The 24,643-nt window shown below is 43.2% G+C and overlaps 1 long non-coding RNA gene across 1 annotated transcript; it reads right to left on the bottom strand.

The window, feature by feature from the left end:
- Nucleotides 1–410: 410 nt before the first annotated feature.
- LOC134445279 (uncharacterized) lies at nucleotides 411–4,055 on the bottom strand. The gene is made up of 5 exons (XR_010034214.1): nucleotides 3,887–4,055; nucleotides 2,741–2,801; nucleotides 2,393–2,524; nucleotides 2,104–2,201; nucleotides 411–1,123 (listed from the first exon to the last, which is right to left on the bottom strand). It is a non-coding gene; the product is annotated as an uncharacterized LOC134445279 (long non-coding RNA).
- Nucleotides 4,056–24,643: the final 20,588 nt, after the last annotated feature.

Below are 24,643 nucleotides of genomic sequence, written 5' to 3'. Positions count from 1 at the left end.
AACTACAGTAAAAACTTTGCTTGCATGCAATTTCCCATTGGCAAAATACCAAGTCGCTAACTAACAACGGTGCTTTTGAGAAACAGGGTCATGATCTTTTCACGAGTGTTGGTGAGAAACTTTACACATACAGCTAAGTATACAGTGTGCAAAATTGTTACAATACATTACATTACACTTAGCTGACGCTTTCATGTATTCAAAGCGACTTACATTTATTACTTTTCAGGGTATTGGTTACAGGCCCTGGCGCAATGTGGGGTTAGGTGCCTTGCCTTAGGCACTTTAGCCATGGATGGCGATGTAGTGACAGGTCAGGGGAGATTCAAACCTGCAACCAATAGATTGAAAAACCAACTCTCTAACCACTAGGCCACGGCTACCCCACCAGCACAATTATTAGTATTTTGAACATATTGGCCCTTTTAGGCACATTGTCAACCAAAAATTGCATGAGAGAGAAAGATATGTCAAACCCCACCCATCCAATGCAAAAGAGTCTGCTCAAAGTTTGGTCTCCTGAGGGGGAGTTGTCTAAGGTGAAACTATGAGAAAACTATTACCCTACAGCACGATCGTATTCCAGAACTAAAACCTATATTGAGTTTAAGTTTTCTTCTAAGATAACTTCTGCTGCTTCAGTAATGCGGCCTTCGCAATGTGCCACAGCAAGTGCAACACCCTCATGGGTAGATAGAGACCTGCAGAGATCTACAAATCAGAGATGACTGGTGTTGGATTGAACGTGAAATTTGGCAAAGGGTTTGTGATGATGTGAGGGTGCTTTAGCAAAGCTGGAATTGGGCAGATTCGTGTTTGCAAAGAACACATAACTGAGGCCAAGATGGCACATCAATGCAAGAAGGTTTGGTGTGTCCTCCAGCAGTGTCCAGAACGTGGATGATATGCCAGGAGACATGTCAGGTAGCACAGGAGGAGCCCACCAGAGCCCAACAAAATGAGCCTCGCAGGCCACTGATGTGTGCGATCTCCCTATGCCACCTAATAACGAAAAAGACAGATCTAGCTGCCGAGTTGTAACATACCACTTTGTCTGGCTCTTCATTCAGGTAGACCGTCAGCTCCTCAGCATGCACTCCCTCTTCACATCAATGTTGTCAGTCTGCGTATGAGGGCCGGTCAATGTATGCCAGGAAACAAACATGCAGGAAAAACATTTTAACCAACAGGAAGAATAAACGCAGTACAGGTACAACCACATTAAATAAAGGACACATCTCATTTATCTAGTAGCGTAGTGTATCGTTGGTACTGGCAGTGAAGTGGTACAGTACGTCACTGTTTGATATGGCATGGTGCAGCTCTGACACTTTTCCATTAGCCCCAAGTACTCGGTACCATTTCAGCACTCAGCCCTGGTTCCAAACGTACTGAAGTGATGCCAAAATGTGACGTCTGACCTTAAAAAGGTACACTGTGCAGGAAATTGTGAAAAAAGGTACTGCAACTACGCTGCTAATTGAAACTGGGCTGCCTATTGCCAAATTTGACCTTTTCATGAAAGCTTACCAAGTAATAAACTAATATTTTCTAGTATGGCCCAAATACAGTCATTTCTGCAGCTAAAAATGACTATTTCTGGAAATTCAAAATGGCGGACCATGGAGAAGATCCCCCTTTTCATGTATGAAAATAGCAATTTTTCCGTCATAATGAATACTTAGAATTTGATGGTGGTGGTAAGTATTCATGAAAAAGGTAACATCAGTGAATGGGTAGCATGAATTCTGGAAATAAACAACTAAAACTCGTACACAGTGTACCTTTAATTCCCCTGATCATTTCATGGGAATCGCAAGCCAGACAGACATGAGAATCAAATAAAAAAATAAAATAATAATAAAACAGAGCAGCAACCACATCAACTGACCTGCAAAAGACTGTTATATCATTGCCCAGGACTGCTGTGTGAAAAGCCAGCTGTAGTTAGAACTGAGGTGAAGACAATGAGTTCAAAACTGGCTGAAGGATTGAAATTAGTGGGAGAAATGCAATATGATCCAAGACACCCTACTTCTCCCCATTACATTAGATCTTGAAATTTTAGCATTACTGTGATGCATGGCAGTGTGCATGTTTTACCTGAGTCATGGGCACCAGGATCCTCTGTATCTTCCTTGCATGAGAAGCACCTTTCTTGCTGAAGACCCGGAGCAGTGTTGTTGAAAGACCATCCAGCTCTGAGAAGAAATTCAACAGCAAACCAACTGTCATGATCCTCTTGAACTTGGCACTTAACTTGAAACAGGGCACAAAACACATACCTACAAAATACTTGTAACTTAAGACTTGTGACAAAGGTTACAAAAAGGCCTGATGGTCTTACTAAAATGAGGAAATAAACACACAAAAAAATCAACAAATAACTTACCTCGCACATGTTAAAAAGAGCAAGCCATCTGCGTTTAAAAACTGCAATCGTGGGGGCATCACAAATTACTTCATGCCTTCAATGAGCAAAGGTCTTGGTCAGTTGAGCTGAGGACCCAAACGTCTTGAATTTCTGTTGTGACCAGAAAGACAGATAAACTAATATAGGCGAAGGAGACAGCTATGCAGAGAAAAATGTAAAATAATTACAACAGATTTTACACACACACACACACACACACACACACACACACACACACACACACACACACACACACACACACACACACACACACACACACACGAGCTAATAGTCATAGATTAGATACTACACAAGAACTTTCATCACCTTTTTCAGGGGCACCTTGTGAGAGGTAGCTGAGGTGAGGACCCTACAAACATCTTGAATGCTGAGGAATTAATATAGGTGAAATAGACAGTTATGCAGAGAACAAAAACCCAAATAATAGTAACATATTCTACAAAGAAATTCAGTAAATGATTAATTACAAAAAATAACAAACAGTATTTATATTTGCAACAATATGCATTTCTACCTCACTCAAGGTACAGTATATATTGAATGTAAATGCACTGGAATATCCTAAAGTGATCATTGATACAAAAAACTTGCTATGTCCTTTTTACACAACAAATGTAGAAGATCGAGTTTGAGGGAATGAGGGACAGAAGGGCGTTTGCATGTGTGTTTCACTAGATACTACTGGGATTTACTTTCAACTATTTCAAAGGTCATAGCCAAATAGGCCTACATACATTGGTAAGTGACCCACGACATGAATCAAACCAGCTGCAAACGGCAGCATCTAGTTCTACACACGACGCACCCATTCAAACGCGCACCCATACACAAGCACACACAGCCCCTTCTGTCACGCGTCTCACGTCTCGTCTTTTTTCAAACCGAAAAGTTCCACCGGCTAATCAACATTTACTGTGGCCGTACACACACAGTCAGACGGAGCAATACCAAAAATCAGCGGTAACTTTACTTCCCCTGTGTCATTGATGTGTGTAGAGCTACTGATGGTATCTACGACTGTCCTGGATACATTTGAAATCAGACGCACACGGGTCTCGCAACGTCAATGCATAGAACTAATACAACGTTAATGAACCAGCTGTTGTCACCTAGCATAAATTAGCTAGCTGCCCGTTATGGACTGCCAGGTAGTTTCTTTCGCTATAACTCGCAAAGTAACCGAAAATAATGTCACACATGCAAACATGCATACAGTACAACATGGGTGACAGCTTCCAAACTCCCAACAATAGTTAAAACACGGAGACTATATCGATACTTAGCCGCTAACCAGTTTGAATTGGTGAGAATTAGCCAGCTAAGCTTACTCTCTTGCTCATAAAACGTATGCCTTGATGCCAAAACTAAGTACACTAACGAAATATAAATGTGATTCTAGGAAAGTCATGATAAATGCAAACAGCCCTACAGTGGTTTACTTTTTTGACTTACCCGCCTTCAGAGTGTCCGCGGATATGTATTCAGTCAAAGAACTCGGCAAGCTCGTTGTTTCCGGCTGCCACACACAATCCGCACACTACTGCCACCATCTGTTCTGGCGTTGTAAAAGCCATTGGTCATCTTATCCAAAGGAATTAGGTTGTGACAACATTACTGGATTTGGGAAGTCGTTGATTATTGGGCATCATGCTAAAGTTACATAACTTCATTATGCCCAATCACAAAACATAATTATTCATGGTAGAGGTGACATGTTTCCCTTTGATTAATTTAACATACACAACATATGGCTTTTTTCAGTGTGTATCGATTCAATTTCGATTCTTAGGGCTTTGAATCGATTAATCAAGATTCAATTCGATTTGATTCGATTCATTCCGAATCGATTCAATCCGTTCCCTTCTTGGTGCCAGGATTTCCCCCAAAAGATGCTGTTGCGTATTTTTATATAAAAATATCAAAGGGCTGTGGCTTGACAGTGTTAACAGATTGCTAATTTGTAATAAGTAGGCCGAGGCCTAATTGACCAATACCTACTGGGTATTTTCCATAGACCAATTAAAGAAAAAGAATCAATTTTGTGCCCTGTGAATCGATTACGAAACTTCGATTCGATTCGATCGATTACCCATTAACTCGATTATTTTACCCAGCCCTACTGTAGAGTATGTAGTCCTTCTCATAGCCATACATGCAGGGCCGTAACCAGACATGTTCAAATACCGAGGTCAATACTGCGTGCTGTACTGTATAGTGCACATTTGGAATGCTTCAAATACCTCAAGTCAAACTCTTTTAAGTTTGTTTTTATTAATCACTGCCTTGAGAATAAATGGGGGTGATGTATACAGACTGAATTTATCATTGTTGATCATATATCAATTTTCATCATAGATACATTTTACATTGCTGAAAAAAAATACAGAGGACATGACCTCTGTGTCCTCAATGGTAGTTAAGGCCATGCATGCATGTAGTATATAGTATACACTGTATGTGAACTGGTGTCATACTCAGTGAGGACAGAACTTTTCCAGGAGGAACGTACATGCTTTCTTTCAATTTCATAGCAGCACAAATACTGTATGTGGTGATTTGTCACGCTTTGTCATATTTATGCAATTCACAAATCTAACGTAAGTTTTCAAATCTGACTTTAGATGCTCGTAAAAACGAGTTGCTATTTCAGCTAAGTAATTTTTTCATCTTGATTTCTTACATTTCCCCCATTTTATAGGTTCAATTTGGTTATAGATTTATTGGGTTTTGTCAGCAAGGAATTCAACAGGAAATCATGGTGATTAAGAAATATAGATGTTGGAAACATCTATTTACTTTCCCCAAAATTATCATTAGCGCGCAGAGCTCTGGATAGCTAATTTGTCAACGACGGACTTGGCCGTTCGATGCGTAATCGTCGAGCCCGCGGCCCTCTCCCACAATCCCCTCTGTGTGATGACTTCATCAGAAACCCGTTTCCTTTTCTATAAACACACTTCTCCCAGAGATACGAAACTTCATGACAATCAAAGGGAGAACGGGGACGGCAAGAGACCATGAGAGAACATGAAACCCTTTTCACCGTTCAAGACAGTCTAAACACAGTCAGCTGCAATCATACATTTTCACATTCCACAAAAAAGTTGATTTGATGGGTCTTGATACACTGACGGGATAACCATTCCACATTCTGCTATACTTAGTAACACACTTTTAAAAAAAAGAAAACGATACTTGAGAATCTCAATCTAATCTCCATTGGTCACCATTAACCTTCTCTCTCTCTCCCTCTCGCTCTAATTCTCTGCCTCTGTCTCTCCATCTCTGTCTCTCTTTCTCTCCCTCTGATCCCCCCCTCTCTGTTCGGACAAATGTCTCTGCTTCTCAACTCTGATTGGCTCTGGAGTTTTCTGCAGTTTGTATTTGGTTTCTCCCACGCCACAGGTTTGAAGCAAGAGAGGCCATGATGACCACTGAGAGAGAGAGAGAGAGAGAGAGAGAGAGAGAGAGAGAGAGAGAGAGAGAGAGAGAGAATCAGAATGAGAGAAAAAGACAGATACGGAGAATGAAAGATAGAGAGAATCAAAGAGAGAGAGAAAGAGAGACAGATACAGAGAGAGAGAGAGAGAGAGAGAGAGAGAGAGAGACAGAGAGAGAGACAGAGAGAGAGAGAGAGAGAGTTTGTAAGTTGCACTCCAAACATGCTGGCTGAGAGTTGGATACATGTATGCCCTGCTCTACTCTGGAGCTCCGCTGGCTGATGTGATTTATGGCGGTGTGTTTTTTTACGGCCTGCAGTGTTTAGTATAGAGTGGGGTCCTGTCAGCCCTCACTACGGACCGCCATAAATTAGCCATCATTGGGTGGAACACGACTCTGTGCGTGTGTGTGTGTGTGTGTGTGTGTGTGTGTGTGTGTGTGTGTGTGTGTGTGTGTGTGTGTGTGTGTGTGTGTGTGTGTGTGTGTGTGTGTGTGTGTGTGTGCGCACGTGTGTATGTTGTACTGTGGGAGAAGGACAGAAAGAGATAGAGTGTGAGAAAGAGAATGTCTGTGTTTATGTGTGTGTGTGTGTGTGTGTGTGTGTGTGTGTGTGTGTGTGTGTGTGTGTGTGTGTGTGTGTGTGTGTGTGTGTGTGTGTGTGTGTGTGTGTGTGTGTGTGTGTGTGTGTGTGTGTGTGTGTGTGTGTGTGTGTGTGTGTGTGTATGTACTGTATGTAATTTCTGTGTGTTTGTGAGAAAGGACAATATGTTTATATATGTGTGTGTGTGTGTGAGAGAGAGAGAGAGAGAGAGAGAGAGAGAGAGAGAGAGAGAGAGAGAGAGAGAGAGAGAGAGAGAGAGAGAGAGAGAGAGAGAGAGAGCGACAGCGCAAGAAAAAGAGCTAAGGTAGAGGACACTGTATGTGTTGATCTTCATGTGTGTGGGAGCATGTATGCACATGCGTGCATGTATGTACTGTATGTGTGTGTTCTGTTGGAGCGTGTGTGTAGTGGCATATTGCACTGATTTACGACAGGAGTGAAGCACATCATTTCACCATCATTTAGGGGGTGGGCTAGCTAATGCCCAATGAATCTTCCAGAGTTTTCACAATGAAACAAGGGCCTATAAATCAGACTTGCGCAGTTACACGCCGGCTATCTGCCGCCGAGGACGAAACGAGAAATTAGTTGAGGTGCGACGCTATGGGGTTAATAAAATTCTAACTTGCCACCCATTTGCCTCCCAACAACTGTAACAAATGGCTAAAAAGTGCCCCCCCAGCCAAATAAAAACACCCCCCCCCAAAAAAAAACCAAAAAACCTGAAAGCAAAAAGAGGATATTGAGCAAGAGCACGTTTTGTGCAGCAGAAAACAGCTAGGCCGAGTGTTTTGGGCGCTGTGGTGTTTCATGTTGAGCTGTTGTATAACAATGAAAATAACACATTTTTAATGCGGGACAGAGAGAGCAAGGGAGAGAGAGAAAGAGAGAGAGAGGGAGAGAGAGAGAGAGAGAGAGAGAGAGAGAGAGAGAGAGAGAGAGAGAGACACACAGAGACAGAGGAAAATAAAAAAACTTCCTCATCCTCTCTCTCTCTCTCTCTCTCTCTCTCTCTCTCTCTCTCTCTCTCTCTCTCTCTCTCTCTGTCTCTCTTGCTCTCTTTATGAATGGGAGAGGAAACAATACTTGTCTGCACGTGCCTGAGCCTGCGGATTTCAATAAAAAAAGAGTGCCAATTAAAAAGAGCTGTTTCCTGGAGACAAGCCACAGAAATGCATACGCATACCACCAAAGGTGTTTCGTGTGAAGTCAGTTTACTTCCAAAAAAAAGGTAGAGGTAGAGAAGAGGAAGAGATAAAGGTAGAGGAGAGCAGAGTGGAAAAAAACAACAGCCATGTAGTGCGCATAATATGTGAAATGGCTGTAAGGCAGTAGCTCTCAACCTTTTAAAATAAATAAATAAATAAATAAACACCCCCTTAACCTCATCATAAGCCTGCCAACGCCCCCTCGCCCTCATCATATGTCTGCCAAAGTGCCCCTTAGTATTAAAAAAATGAAAGGGACTAGCATCCCCCTTTTGCAACTGAGTTCCCACCCAGCTCAGCTGTTTTATTTCCCAATAACCCCTGATGCCTCCCTAATGCTTCCTAGAGGGCTGCAGAGCCATTGTTGAGAAACACTACTGTAAGCCAATACTATAATCTCTGCATCTCTCTCTCTCTCTTTCTTATTTGTCCCCCTCTGACACTTTCACTGTGTGTATGCATGTTATTCGCCTCACACTTGCAAACACACCTTGTCTCTGTGCATCTCCGTATCAGTGGTGGTGAGGGGTGTGCCCCTACTGCTCACATCTGGGCAGAGAAGGGCATGCAATGCTGGCAGGAAAGACAGGCAGGGAGGGCTGGGGGATGGCGGCGAGTGGTTAGGTGGGCAGGACTTGTTTGACAATTCTCAGCTGTCAGGGGAGGGCCCCTCTCTGGGCACCAGGGAGGTGCTGGGTTTAATTTGGCCTGGGTATGCTCGCCTACCCAGACTTCCCCATATCCACAGCCCCCACCTCAGCCTCCCCTCCCCTCCTCTACCGCCCGGATGCCCTCCCAGAGGGTATGGTTGGCCTCCGACGCTGGGAGCCCGTCAAAGGTGCCCTTCTCTCCACCCTCGACCTCGCTGAGGCACCCGTGCTCGCATTTATACAAAGACAATAATCCCTAATTGCAGTCTCGCGTTACAAGCAAATTCCTCCGAAAGCCCATTAACAACTGTCCCTAATTACAAGGCAAAGAAATCTCAGCCATTATCCACACACCCCTCATAGCCAGTCAGTAAGAAGGGGTTGAACAGTGATCAAGAATAGGCTAAGAAGGGCTGCAGGGTTAGTGGAGTGGAGAAAGACAGAGAGAGGGTGGAGACAGCAACAGCAAAATCATAGCAGCAATTTCATCAGCCGTATGGCAAGCTGAAGCTGATTTGATTTAACAGGAGATCTGACAAGCTGCCTAAACTTTTTGCAGCTGTTATTAGTGCAGACTTAAGATTTGAGATTCAAAGTATTTCATAAGGGTGGTCTGCTGGTCTGCTGTACCCTGGAGCAAAACGGACAGAGGGAAAAAAAAACATAGTTTAAATGTAATGCAACGGTTTGATACACTTGTCTTGCATCAAATGATGATATTTTTTGAACGTGCACACCTGCTTCATCTTTGAGCTTTGATCCAACACATAGTGTCACAGGACATCTGCATTTACACTTGTGCACATGTCAGATTTTCTTCTGGAACATGACTACTGCATTTCACATCCTGGGTTGTCTATCACCCATCAGCAGGCTCATTCTCAGAAAGGAGAGGCCCCATGGGCTCTTATCCCCTCGTAAGAGCTTCATGTTATCCCTTTTACCCTTTAAAGCGGGCAGGTGTTCATGTCAAACCTTAATCACTCCACTATAGCTCCAGTCATTATAGTAATGGAGAGACATTTTCTAACCCAGTGGCTCTCAAAGTGTGGTCTGGGATCCACTGGTGGTCTGCAAAGAGATTTTTTAAATAAATTAAGTCAGCTTTTTCAAGACAGGTGAGCATACTGTCTATTTGTAACATAATTACAAGACTAAACACATCTGTGCTTGTTACTTCACTTCAATAAGAAAGGACTGTCACGTAAAAAAAGAAATAGGGATGGACCTCAATTTGCTCTGCCTCAAAGTCTGAGCCTTTCAATTGAGTTGACAGGTAGTCCCTGAAAAAAAAAACGGGCCTAAGTGGTCCTCCTCAGTCTGAAAAAAGTTTGAGAAACACAGTTCTAATCCCCACGCTGCGAGATTCCTGACTACTTCCATAATACATGCTATTTCTCTTCAAGGTCTGTCTCCTCTCTGCCACTCATGCATGTCCAGTGTTCAGCAGCGATGGAGGAACCCTGTGAAGGCAGGTGGCAGTTTGTTTTCAACAGCGGGGCAGATTAGCTCCCCTTTCACTCTCGGCTTTAGCCTGCTCAGCTTCCCCCCTTTTTTAGGTATCCTGGCAGCCGTCAGGGATTCTGGCAGAGGTGTGGATCTTTCCGTTAGTGTGGGCTCTTTCCGTTAGTGTGAGAGTGTGTGTGTGTGTGTGTGTGTGTGTGTGTGTGTGTGTGTGTGTGTGTGTGTGTGTGTGTGTGTGTGTGTGTGTGTGTGTGTGTGTGTGTGTGTGTGTTTCTGTGCGTGTGAGTGTGTTTCGGTGTGTGTGTGGCCTGGATTGGGCTGAGCCATGCTGGGTGTGCAGAGGACTCTGGTGCTCGCTTTCATGTTCTCTCTGTGTGTGTGTGTGTGTGTGTGTGTGTGTGCATGTGCACGCTGCACAAGCTGTCCAAACACTGTGCACCTGAGAGCCTTTGGTGGATTATGGTGGGAGGGGCTGTGTGTGACCTGGGAGGGGCGCAGGCATCGTGCCTGTATAAGCCCAGGGAGCGCGGCGAGGTGGCACACTGCCTTTGATATCGAAAGCAGCGCCGTTGGTGCCATGAGCCAATATTATTGATCTCCACCTTGCTCCTTATAAAATCCCGTCACCTGCCTTTAAGCCCAGGGAGCAGGCAAGGTGACGTGCTGGCTTTGATATAAAAACACAACTACTTTGGTGGGCATAAGCCAATATTATTGACATCCACCTTGCCCCCTAACCCCTGCACTGCTCCTCCCTCTGTTCGCCAACCCCTGAACACGCTCAGTCCCCAAAACCCCAAGCCCTGTGTGGGACGGGGGTGTGGAGGAGGGGGTGGAGGAAGGGGGGTGGGGGGTGGGGATCTAACAGGTGTCCCCCTTTCAGATCAGCTCAAAGGGGGTGAGGAGGATGGCCACTTTGGAGTCAAGGCCAGAGGCAGCTGCTTGGCCGTAATGAGCAGGATATGGGAGAGGGGCAGGAAGGAGAGTATCACAGACGGGTCGAGGGCTAGGTTGGCCGAGGGGTCAGTGTCTGAGTCGGCCCGTCTGTCTGACCCGCTCCTAACCTCCTCTGCTGCTCTGTGCTCCTCTCATCCGCCAGCGGAAGGCGGCTGCTTCATGCTGCACATCCATCCAGTTTTCTTTGGCAAAATCTAGTTTCTCCACCAGAAGGCCCTGGAGCTTTGAGAAGGTTGTAGCTTGTGTTTTCCCCTCTCCGCCCCTGACAAGCATGAACTCATCTATAGTCTACTCACCCAGACTCTTGCCAAAAATTACATCTCCCTAGTTTTTTTTTGTGGAAACCACAAGATATCCTGTTTACGGCACGGTCTTCTATGATAATTTTTTGCATTTTTCTATGGTGACCACAAATTCTTCTGAATTAATTTTTGCTTTTTGAGAGTCTATGAAGACATTTGTGGTTATATTTCTGTAATGTCTTCATATTTGAATAGCACCTACATTCTAACCACAAACCTTACCTTGTTGCCCCATAACATTTGTTACATAAATGGGCTGATACGCCAAATGTGTGGTGTAATTACATGTAATTACAACATTTAAATCTATTCTTAAAATATCCAAACAGTTTCTACATCAGTATTATTAAACTCTATTTTACAGCAATATCTAAGCAATGAATAGCTTACCAGAATGTCATCAAGATAGATTTTTTTAACCTTCCAATCTTACATTCCGTCAGGCCCAAAGTCTGCCCAACCTTCACAGAATCTGGCGTTAAGTCATTTTTTTAAACAATATAGATCATTGCGGTAACTGTAAAAAAGAGCTAACATTTGACAACCTTACAAGATTCAGCATTCCCTTAAAATCTTCCATTAAAATATGATCTGCATTTTCCACCAGTAGATTGCATTATTTACAGCTCTGAAGGAATGCTACTTGACTCCAGTGTAAAAACAATCTATCACTAAAAAACAATCTGGCTGGGAAACTTAACTTTTATCACTTTCAGAAAAATGTGAAGACCCTATAATAAAATAATGCCTGATCATACAATTCAACGTTTTAACAACTGTGTTTTCCCAAAATGCACAGCCTAATATCTCATCCGTGCGATTCTCTGGCATGAAGTCCATGCTCCAAGTTTGACTTTGGTTACATTCGTGACACTTTGAAGAGTTTCCCCCCATGCAGGGTTGCGCAGAAGAGCTAAGCTCCACGCTTTTCATGGTTGGAAACAATGCGGCAGCCCATGACATCTGTGTAAAATGGCTTTTAGTTTGGCTTGATCTTCCTGTGCCATCTGTAGCGTGAAGCTGGCAAAGCCTCGCTCGCCTCCGCATACCACTCTTGCTTCCCAGTTACAGCTCCATTTAAAATGACGTTATTTATTTTTACCACGCTTGTTCTCTTCACCTGTTAATTTTTTTGGATACCATTTGTCTTTGCAGCACATTATAGCCATAATCATGTGTCTCAGTTAATACTCACAACATGAGACTGTGTGTGCAAGTAATAAATCATTTCTTTTTTTTTCTTAATCCACTTTGCACTGAGGCTTGCAGTTCAAAACACTTGGTTTGTCCATACATTTCAAAGGCGAGTTTTTTTCCATGGACGTCGTCTTTTATCATGCCAGGCAACAAATCCTCTGGTGCCATAATATTTGCTATGTAAATCTCACCGTCTAGTACTAGCGTTACTCACACACCCAGTATATCACTTGTAAGGTACCATTAACCATGGAGAGCGTGACACATTTATTTGCACAACCAACAAAACACGCAGAGCCCCAGTTGCACAGGAGCCTTAACAAAGATTGCGCTTGCTGCGGAGATGCATCTCTGTCACCCTCACCTTTGTTAGGAACGCAATAAAAAGATGAGCTATAATCTGGCGATTAGCTAAGTCAACTGGAGGTGTTGTTATTTCAGCTCATCAGAACACTTAAGGAGGCCGACAGTGGCGGCAGTTTCACCAACCTCATGCTCCGTTTGAATGCACCTTTGTAAACAAATTCAAACGAAACCATGTGGGGCCTATAGAACAAATCGTTCTGCAGTATGCATCCATTGGAAGGCATAATGGTTACTCTGACACTTGCATTCAAGTATGTATAAGCACAATGCATACAGTCATCAGCACAGGCAATAGGGCCCCGCCCCGACCAAATCTGTCCTGCTTAGGGGCCCCAACTCCCAAATGTCACACCAGTTGCGGTAAACACATAAACAGTAGGCTTTGTCACTAATGCAAAATAATCAAGGATACGTATATATGAGACAAAACACCTAAATAGTCTCTATAATGACTTTTGAGGGTCCCATGTTGATATCTTGCCTAGGGCCCCAAAATGGTTAAATCGGTCCCTGGTCATCAGGGAAGTATCGTAACTAAGCTAGCTTTAGCAACCACAGGACATGGGGCTCATCAAATGTTGCATTATATGCCCTATTCTTTGTAATGATTCCTCTGGCGTGGTGGGAAGCTGGCCAAAATTAAGTTGGATGAAACAGTATTAGTTGAATGCATCATTATTTTCTCACATTTAATCTCATTCCTGTGGCAATAGTCTTTGTGGCCTGTTTGTGAAAGCAAACCACACCCACGTGTGTTAGTTACACTGTAACATTTTACGCGGACCAAAGCTACCAAAGCAAACTATGTGTGTGAAAGCATCCCAAGAGATGTACCTATAGATTAGGACAATTCATTTAATTGTGATCAGTGCTTCACGCTTACAGAGGGACGTGATAAGATTGAGGTGGGGGCCCTTTTTTTTTTTTTTCGGGGGTCCCACAATTACCTGATGGCATGCCTGACTTTCTACTTTGTGAGGTTGTTCACCTACCTAACCATCACTTTCATAGAACTGGTCATGGTCATGGTCATTGTTTGTCATGTCCACCAAGTGCATGTACCAGCCATCCGCAGTTGATAATATCAACTGGTCTTGGACCTGCAGTGCATATGACTGCAGTGTTTTTGGCAACGTAATAAAGAGAGGCCCTTCTTCCGACCTTACGCACATAACATGTTCACTCAAAAATGGCCGTTTGAACACGCTGTAGGTACCGCAAGGAAGACAAGACGGCCTGCCAATGTGTTCAGTGCCCGGGGTGAAACCGTCTCTTGCTGTTTTAGCCCCGGCCAGTAAAATGACACAATGAGGAAGGCTGTAACAGCGTTTACTGTAACACACCTCCCCACCTCTTGCCGTTCCCACCCAGGGCTGTGCAGCAGCATGCTCCAAGGGCATAAAAGAAGAGGAAGAAAAAATCCAGGCTTGGCCACATTCCAAGGCCCTCGCCAAACGAGGAACTTGCGCACACACCCACCGAAAACCTCTGGCCCCGCTTTCTCTTCATGTGCCCACTAAACAAAAAAAAAAATAAATAAATAAAAAACGTTAACAGCTGCTACTGAACACACATTACTCTTAAAAACCTAACAACATAATTTTGCCAATGGTTGTAAAAAAAAATCAACAGAAATAAAAAGTGATTCATTTTAAGAGCAAGCGGATATTAGGGCATGTGTGGGCCCTGGGCATTCCTGACTTCAGGAGCACAAACATGTCTAGTCCTACAGCATGACAGCCTGGATCTGGGTTGTGAATGTGAGTTCCGAGGTGTGACAAATTGCAGGTATCTTCCTTTGGCTTCCACTGAACTCGGATTCCGGCAGGCTGCCAAGAGGCTGCAGTGAGAGTTCCCTTGTCTGCACGCGTGGGCACACACAGACAGTCACGCACACAGGCACGCGCACACACAATCACACACACACGCGCGCACGGCCGCACACACACACGCACGCGCGCACGCACACACACACACGTACACACTTATGTTAATGTGCAAAACACATCACATACGTACAGTATGTTACTTTTTCACACACACACACACACACACACACACACACACACACACACACACACACACACACACACACACACACACACACAGACACACAGACACACACACACACACACACACACACACACACACACACACACACACACACAGACACACGCACGCACGCACACACACTCGCGCACACACACACACACACACACTCTCTCTGTGCCATATTTCGTTTCCCCACCGCGTGTCACACTCCCTGGCATGGTGTCCGCTTCACGTTGCCAGGTGCCACACTGGGGAAGCTGAGGCCACCTGACAGAAGAGAACGGAGGGACAAGAGAAGGAAGAAGAAAACGGAAAAAGAAAAAGGAAAATAAAACACAACGCGGCTTGAAGCCCCCTCATCTGGGTGAATGAGGCTCTGTTTAGCATCCAGATTCCTGAACAGCTCGTGTTTTTACTAACCCAGCAGGTTCTCCTCACCGGAGAGACAGGTCTTAACGGCCATTGCTGTACACTGGAACACTTGAGACAATCGTAGTGCAAGTCCACATAGCATAAATTCAGCATCTTCATATTACTGTATATTACTGTTTTTCAGTAAGCCCTACAAAGTTTTTTTGCAAAAGTGTTTTTTCCTGGGAACTTTTTTATTTCAATAGGTTGAAGTGCGAGATACTCCTCACTGCAGAGACAGGTCTGTTGTTGGGCCCTTTAGCAGCCATTACTGTACACTGGAATATTTGACACTATAGTGCAGGTTGGAGTGAGGCTTTAGTGTCACTTCTATAATGGGTAACACTTTATAATAAGTACCCCTTTTTAAGCACAAGTTAAGCCTTAGTTAAGCCTTATTTTAACATTAGTTAACCCTTAGTGAATCACGAATTAGTCATTATGTAAGTATTATTTCTCATTTCTTAATCATTAACTACTACCGTTAGTAAATGGTTTGTGTGTGCTGATGTAACTGTTCGCTAAGCAAAGTTAAGCCTTAGTCAAGCCTTATTTTAACATTAGTTAACCCTTAGTGAATCACAAGTTAGTCATTATGTATTTCTTGGTAATTATTAAATACTGTTAATTAATGATTCGTACATGGTGATTGAACTTTCTGCTAAGCATTAGTAAACCATCATTACAATGTCAGATAACCCTCCTTTATTTATGAAAAAAACATGATCTCTTTGTTGTCTCCTACCACCTAACCATTAACAAGTACTATTAGGCATGTATGGTAATGGTTTGTAAACTCTTGCTTTAGCATCAGTGAAATCTTAATTAACCCTTGTGTAATGGTTAGTTTGTGATGACTGGTAACATGGCAAACAGTAAGTTGAGGCTCGTGTGACTACCCCTCATGGATGTTTCTGGACATTAACAAATGACTTGATAATAAAGTGTTGTAACTCCTTGATAATCCATAAGCAATGCTTAACAAGTCATCTGTTAATGTGTTGTAAAGCCTTAACAGGTTTTCACTTTAGAACAGTTCCCCAGATATGCTTAAGTAATGGTAAATGGACTATGTGTATGTGTATGCCTCACATTCACCCTCACATTCACACAGCGGTGACCGTGGCTGCCACGCAGGGTACCACCCTGCCACCAGGAGAAACTTGGGGTTAAGTATCTTGCTCAAGGACACAAAGATGGAGACAGGCCAAGCGGGGCTCGAACCTGAAATCTTTGGGATGCTGAACGGCTCCTCTACCATCTGAGCTACCACCACCTCAAGCAATGAGCTGTAACTCCTTGATAATCCATAAGCAATGCTTAACAAGTCATTCGTTAATGTATTGTAAAACCTTAACAGGTTTTCACTTTAGAACAGTTCCCCAGATATACTGAAGTAATGGGTTATAAATCCTTGATAATGCTTAAGCAGTGCTTAACAAGTCATTTGTTAATGTCCAGAAACATCCATGAGGGGCAGGCTAAACTAAGAGTTTACAAACCATTACCATACATGCCTAATAGTACTTGTTAATTGTTAGGTGGTAGGAGACAACAAAGAGATAATGTTTTTTTCAGAAATAAAGGAGGGTTATCTGACATTTTAATGATGGTTTACTAATGATTAGCAGAAAGTTCAATCACCATAAACGAATCATTAATTAGCAGTATGTAATAATTAAAAAGAAACACATAATGACTAACTTGTGATTCAGTAAGGGTTAACTAATGTTAAAATAAGGCTTGACTAAGGCTTAACTTTACTTAGCGAACAGTTACATCAGCACACACAAACCATTTACTAACGGTAGTAGTTAATGATTAAGAAATGAGAAATAATACTTACATAATGACTAACTCGTGATTCACTAAGGGTTAACTAATGTTAAAATAAGGCTTAACTAAGGCTTAACTTATGCTTAAAAAGGGGTACTTATTATAAAGTGTTACCCAATAATAATACAAAAGGAAGTTCTTTGTTGTTACCATACAAGTAGGCCTACCTTAAGATTTCCTTTGGAAACAGCCCTCCATGCTATAGATATGGGCTTCATAGAAAGTGTTACCGTAAGTTTTTTTTTTATAGGAAAGCACGAGGTTTGGTCACAAGACAGCAGAAGTGTATTGAGTCATTCTACGTTTCCAGTGCGCTTTTGGCAAACACAAAATGTCAATTATCAGTATTTTTTTTCCAAATAAATGACCTAGATGTTTCCATAGAGTATCCATTTAAGTTTCCAAACAAACAAATTGCAGAGCTTAATCTTAAATCATTTGTTAGATATTTTAATGAAAGCGAACATTCGCTTGATTATTTTGTCAACAGTGTTATGGACAAATACTATGTCATTTCAAACATACTACAGAGTTGAAACAACATACGCTTGAAAGTGCTTATGTCCCTTAACAATAATGTTGTCATTAATCTGTGCAACTGATACAGAAAATGTGATTGCTGAGCTTCATAAGTAGGATTTTATGATTCACTGTGATACAGACTGACACATTTTTCATTATGAATCCCTGTAACGTCTAATTTGAATTTAGACTTCCCTCTCCAGAGATACTCCCTAGTGTCTGTTCAGGATTTTCCATCACATAAGGGATTAATAGCACAAAACACTTTCAAAACAGTCAACCGTGTTAATCAACTCTGTTACGGTCAACAGTGCAGGGGAACAAGTCGGCACTTTTTTAGGAGAAAAAACAGAGCAGACGAACCCATTTCCCTAGAACACTAACTATTTTGTTTGTTTGTCTATCAATATGGAGATAAATTGGCAAAAACATAGTCCTCCTCAACTGTCATAGCTGATGCGTAACACCATTGACGGTGACACAGCTTGACATTTCAGCTATTTTCATGGTGTTGTGCTATCTGAGGACCTCAGAAGTGCCACCACAACACCTTAATCAATTCATGTATTTGTATGCTTTATCTGTGTTTTTCTACATGTGATTTCTCATTCAGATTCTTATGGATATGTTGATAACACAGTTGACAGGCAATTTTCCCACTATGGGAACATGAAAAAGAATGGATTAAATTATGGAAGAATGGAGCTCAAAACTTACCAAAAAGTCTTCCCATATCCTGCCAAAGAGGATATGACATCACGTGATGATATGCATATGGCCTAAGACCAAACCCTTACTGATTTATGGAGGGGGTTTCAGACCGTGACATGGTTAACATAGTTTTCGTGGACACACACAAAATGGCAAATTTCATGTATAATGGAAAGCACAATGGTCTTTCTGACAGTTTTGTCATATTGTGATGATTACTGTGAATCAACATTTGCAATCGTCTTGGGCAAAACAAGTTTCTTTACATGCTAATATGAAGACTGAATCTGACATTTGGAAAACAGGACGGCATGAAAACGCCCAAAACCAGTATTAAATATTCATTCTTGCTGAGCGAAATAATGTTATGTCTTGACTGTTTGTATTATATGGCAGATAAATGTGCTAATGTCCAAAACATCATTGGATGCAGTTATTTTTTATTATATTAATATATATTAATATTTAGTGGAATTGGCAAATAAAGTCCACGGACCTAAAAGCGCAAACGAATCGTAGAATGACCCTATTACAAGATACAAGATACAAGATATTTTATTTTGTCATGTGTATATATATGAAACATATATATACAATGAAAAGCTTCCCTGCTCTGGGAGTCCCAAAAAGGTTAAAAAGAATGTTAAAAAGGCAAAAAAAAGTAGGAAAAAATGTGATGAGATGTGATGTGATGAGTGATTCCTTCCTATGTTGGTGTTTTTGAATTCAACAGTCTGATACATTGAGGGAAGAAGCTGTCCCTGAGTCGGCTGGTGTGAGCACGTAATATTAAGTAGAAGTAGTAGTACCTCTTACTCATGTAATTACAACATGAGTACATGCTCTTACGTAGTTCATACACCAGTTATTTCACTGTACCTAACGAGGCAGATACACTGTTTACAGTACTTCTTCATTAAGTTCATACACCGGACCTCTGTAAGACAATGCAGAGGCTATAGTGACAGTTACAGTTTAACATCAAACAGATACTTGCTGACAAACAAAACCTTCTAGGCTTAGTTGGGCAATATGGCCTCTCAGTGAGCCCAGCAGCCTTTGTTTACTTCCGATCATAAAACTATTTTTTTCTTCAGTTTAATTAGCTAGGGTACAGTACACTAGCCTCCTACACGCCCTCCTCCCTCTTCATACCAAGCGTGTATAACTGATGAGACGTATAATCGCAAATGATGTGTTTAGGGGCGTAGGATGGGGATGGGGATTCCTCTTTGGCATACAAGACTAATGATATTTCCTTCTCCTGCAGGCCCTGTAAAGTGCCATGCCCCGAATCCCAGTTGAAAGATGTCTTGAACACAGCTGTGAATTATGGTGGTGGTGGTGAGGAGGGTAGGGCAGACGAGTAGAGATACTTAGCGTGGGCAGCAGATCCTAATTGACTTTATACTCCCGTAGATAGGGGAGGTCAACGGTGGACCACCCAGACAGTGTTCAGCGTTGAGTGTGTGCAGCAGCAGCATATTGGGTGCATGGCAGCTGACTCCTGCCACTAGTGCACCGCAAGTCACGATGCTGGTGATGACAAACCCAACATATGTGGCATTGTCTCAGGATGGCTGTATCTCTATCTGCTGTTTCTAGAACACAAATGTTTCTCCAATCTCAAAGATAGACATACCAGACACACACCCACGCGCAGGCACACATGCATGCACACATGCACACATGCACGCACGCCCATGCACACCCACGCACACACACACGCACGCACGCACGCACGCACGCACACGCACACACACACACACACACACACACACACACACACACACACACACACACACACACACACACACACACACACACACACACACACACACACACACCAGGCCTTGATGTTAACTTTTTTGCTCACTGCCAAGGTGATCAGTGCTGTGAACATAGTGTGTTAAATTAAACTACCTCTAGACAAATAGAATCTGAATGATCTTTCTTGAACTTAAATATCAGAAGAATAACCTGCCAAAGTGGCTAGTGATACTAAAATTATAACTAGCCATAGCCAAGTTTTACACGGATTTCTGATACAATGCTAGTGTAACATAGCCTGGGCAAATAGCCGACTGTTGACTCCGTCAATCAGTCTGGCAAAAGCCATGAGGAATCCGTCTCCGTGGACAATGGGAGATGGTATGATCATTTAAATTAATTGAAGTTCCAAACTCTAATTAAAACCCATAGTGTGCTTTATTAGCATGCCTGTTATAGCGTCGCAAAAGCATAAAAATAACAAAACGAAAGTGTGACTTAACCAATCAGTAACGGAGTTCGCGGGTGAGTTCTACGTCACCACTCTCAACTGTTTGCTGATTGGCGAAACACTGAGAGAACCGAGCTCGAGGTTTTTGCCAGACGATGTGCGGAGCCAAAATCTTTGGTTGGAGTACAGAGGATGGCGTTGCGAGGCTAAGTGTAACATAGGATGACAACCATGAGCTTGGATTATTTGATAATAGTAAAAAAAAAAACCTCTCCCCTCATTGCCCCTGTTGTGTCCTCTCTCATATAGTACTCCAGGTCCAGCAACAAGCACAAGGAACTTGGGCATGTACACAAATCAATTCAACACAGTTCATTTTGCAGTGCTGATTCACCACTTTTAGAGGGTACTGTAGGACCAACATGAGAGTTAAATTTCACTCTGTGGGGGTGCAGTGTGCTAGTGAAGGGTCAGCACTCATCTGTTGAAAAGATGCAAGACTTGGTAGAGACTTTGGTAACACTTAACTTGTTTCCAGCGTCATAAATGTGACATAACAGTGTCATAACACAGTCAGACCATAAAATGCTTATGACATTGACATCATGTTTATGATTAGTATGTGACTGTCTCATGACACTGCTTTGACACCATTATGACACTGTTATGTCATACATATGACACCGATGTCAAGTAAAGTATAACCGCTGCTTTTGATTAAAAAGAAATCAGCATCCTTCAGGTCTGTGCAAATTAGATTTAGTGAAGCCGCAGGCTTTTGGTCTGTAAGACCTTCAGGTAGAGTGTGTGCTAACACCTCTGCACCCGAGATTCTTTAAGTATATAGATATATGCCAATGTAATAGATTGCTATGGGCACCTAACATGACCAGGTTCCTGTCTGCCTAAAGGGGCGTGTCATAATATTCCTAGCATTGAATAGAACAGTCCTTAGGTCTGTCTAGGTCTGCCTAAAGGGGGATCCCCCCCCCCTCCCTTTGCAGTAATAGAACCCGGAAACAATGGGCCAATGGAACCTCTCTCTCTCTACTCTCTCTGTCTGCACCATTCATGGGCAGTTGCCCGTGGCGACCCAGGTTCCAATCTGGCCTGGGTCACATCCAACCTTACTCCATCTCTCTCTCCAACTACTTTCCTGTTCCACTCTTCCCTATGCTATCATAATAAAGGTATAACATGCACAGTTTTGTTTGTTGGCACATAATACACGTGTTCCACCAGTGGAACACTGTAATAGTCATTGAAAAGTTAGCTACCATAGCACTACACTAGTATGAAATAACACACAGCCTTTAATAATGCACTATACACCTCGGTCATTGCCATTCTGGTAACAAAAAATTTGTAACACTGTGTCTAAACGGATTAACCCCTTAAGACGCGGCTTTATAGATTTGTTGTTACCAGTATGGTTATGACCAAGTCGTGGTGCATTGCTAAAGGGCCTGTGTTGTGAAATAGTATTGTGTGCTATGGTAGTTACATTTCAATGACTATTGCAGCGTGCCACTGGAGGTACGGCGCGCATTAAGGGGCTACAAATCAACTCCCAAAGAGTTGAATTAAGTCTGCAAAATATACTGGGTCAAAGCATACTGTGCTTCAGCCGGAGTAAATGTCCAAGCCTTCAGTGGTGCGACTACAGTACAGCTTAATCCTATTTCTCCACGCACTTCACCCCGTGCCAGAGCCCGCTGTGCGGAGACTGAGTTAAACCAACAACTGCGCGCCACGATGAAAGGCGGAGCGGTGGGGGGGCTTCCCAGGGAACCCCACAAAAATGACTCCTCCAGTCTCCGCTGTCAGTCCGGTCCGGCTGAGATGCGAGATGGAAGGGGAGGGGAGTGGAGTGGGCGGCACTGTGCAATGCACTGCTGTCTGGTATGGAGGTTGAGGTGTGTGTGTGTGTGTGTGTGTGTGTGTGTGTGTGTGTGTGTGTGTGTGTGTGTGTGTGTTTGTGGTCTGTGTGCGTGTGCATGTGCGTGTTTGTGTGGTGTGTGTGCGTGGGTGTGTGCGTGTGCGTGTGCGTATGTGTGGGTGGATGGTCTTGCAGCTTGCTCTCCTCCTGATAACCGGTGTGTGTGTGTGTGTGTGTGTGTGTGTGTGTGTGTGTGTGTGTGTGTGTGTGTGTGTGTGTGTGTGTGTGTGCGCGTGCGTGTGTGCGTGTGTGCGTGTGTGTGTGTGTGTGTGTGTGTGTGTGTGTGTGTGTGTGTGTGTGTGTGTGTGTGTGCTTGTCTGGCTATGTGTGTTGTTACTGCGCTCCACTCCTTCCAGGCCCCACAAAAAAAGAGAATCTTGCTCATCCAGTTTTTCTTTTTTGAAACTCTCCTGCATGTCATTTCTTCATGCATGCGTGTACATATGTCGGGTGGATATGTACACACGTAGGCATCTCCCTCATATGATCTCCTGAAGGAAGTCAACGACCCAGAACGCAACTGTAAAGAAAAAGAGCAAAAAAAGGGAGGGGTGCAGTAGAGCAGACCCTGTGACAGGTTTTTTTGCACAATGTCACAAACACGTTTTCTACGGCTGTTGATGCCTTTAATCCTGAGAGAATGCGTGGAGTGACAAAAGGTGTACCAGCATCCATTATCTGTTTACGAGGCCCGGTGTGGAGAGAACCGTGTCATGGAGACATGTCACCGCCGCTAAACGATTATGCTTCGCTTGTGCTTTGACAACTCCCTTTCTCTCACTGTGTGGATGTACACTCATTATATTACACTTAGCTGACACTTTCATTTATTCAAAGCGACTTACAACTATTATTTTTCAGGGTATTGGTTACAGTCCCTGGAGCAATATGTGGTTAGGTGCCTTGCTCAAGGGCACTTCAGCCATGGATGGAGATGTAGGGAGATGTCAGCGGGGATTCGAACCAACAACCCCAAGATTGAAAGACCAACTCTCTAACCACTAGGCCACGGCTTTCCCACTGTCCCCCCGGCTGTTCTCTCACTGCGTGGACGTACACTCTGAGCAGCATGACATACACTGCATGTTCATCAGAATGGTGCTGATAGCACTTGTTGTCCGACAAACTTTGAAACATAGAGAAAGGTCCTCATGTGGCATGAGACTTATTTTCCATTCCAGATACAGCACATCCATAGAACGTAGGATATAATTAATAATTTATGACATAAATTAATAATTTATGACTTAAGCCCCCAATTTCATGTTACGCCCGGCTCGTGTATGGCGCAAAATGAAAGAGGCAAACAAAGTTTCTCTTTTGAATCAAGATTTTATTTTCTTTCAAGCAATAACGTCTAGGGGTAATGATCCTAGATGCGTGCGGGTCTTAGAACAAAAAGAAAAGTGTGTGTGTGTGTGTGTGTGTGTGTGTGTGTGTGTGTGTGTGTGTGTGTGTGTGTGTGTGTGTGTGTGTGTGTGTGTGTGTGTGTGTGTGTGTGTGTGTGTGTGTGTGTGTGTGTGTGAAAGAAAAATGTCCGAAACGGGGGGGAGGCCAAAAGGAGAGAGAGACCCCTCCCAGGCATGGGGCTCCCTTTTATCCCCGCCTATCCACCTGAAAAGAGTAAGCCCTCTGATAAGGTCAGGTGAATCTAGTTGGTCTGCTCAAGAGGAGAACAGGGGGGCGTAACAACTCTCTATGAGTACATCGCATGTGTAGTTTGAACATTAAATGAATGCCCAATACAAAACTAACTTCACCCAAGTCGACAGTGGAGACTGAGGACAGAGCAGTACAGTAAAAGTAAAATTCATGGGGCCAAAAAAAAATCATGGGGCCATATTTGGGAAAGAAACAAACGTGAATCTTACACAACTCTACATGAAGGAAAAATAAACACACAAATGGACATTTTTGAGGGAGTGGGGGAAACTGAGTGAAGTCGTGGCTGTGTTTGTTCATGCAACTCCAGAGAGCAAGTGAACAATAAAACGAACATGGTCCTTCCCGCACGGCAGAGCCAGCTATTTATTTTCTAAGCCGCCTCGCTTGTGTATATGCGGGTTTACGGGACGTGAGGCACCAGTTGAAGCGTACAGTATATGTAATTTCAGCTCTGCCACTGTAGCTTTCTCTCCACCCCCCACCTCTCTCTCTCTCTTTCTGTCACTATTTATCTTCCTCTAAGTTGCTGTCTCTTTCTTGCTCTCTGTCTCTGTCTTTCTCTCTCTCTCTCTCTCTCTCTCTCTCTCTCTCTCTCTCTCTCTAACCCTTGTCCATCCATTTCTCTCTCTGCCAATCTTTCTCTTTTTCGGTGTCTCTGCCTTAGTT

This window comes from Engraulis encrasicolus, chromosome 3, assembly GCF_034702125.1.
Source record: "Engraulis encrasicolus isolate BLACKSEA-1 chromosome 3, IST_EnEncr_1.0, whole genome shotgun sequence".
Lineage (NCBI taxonomy): Eukaryota > Metazoa > Chordata > Actinopteri > Clupeiformes > Engraulidae > Engraulis > Engraulis encrasicolus.
The sequence above is the reverse complement of the archived record's forward strand: the minus strand, read 5'-3'. Positions and strand labels throughout refer to the sequence as shown.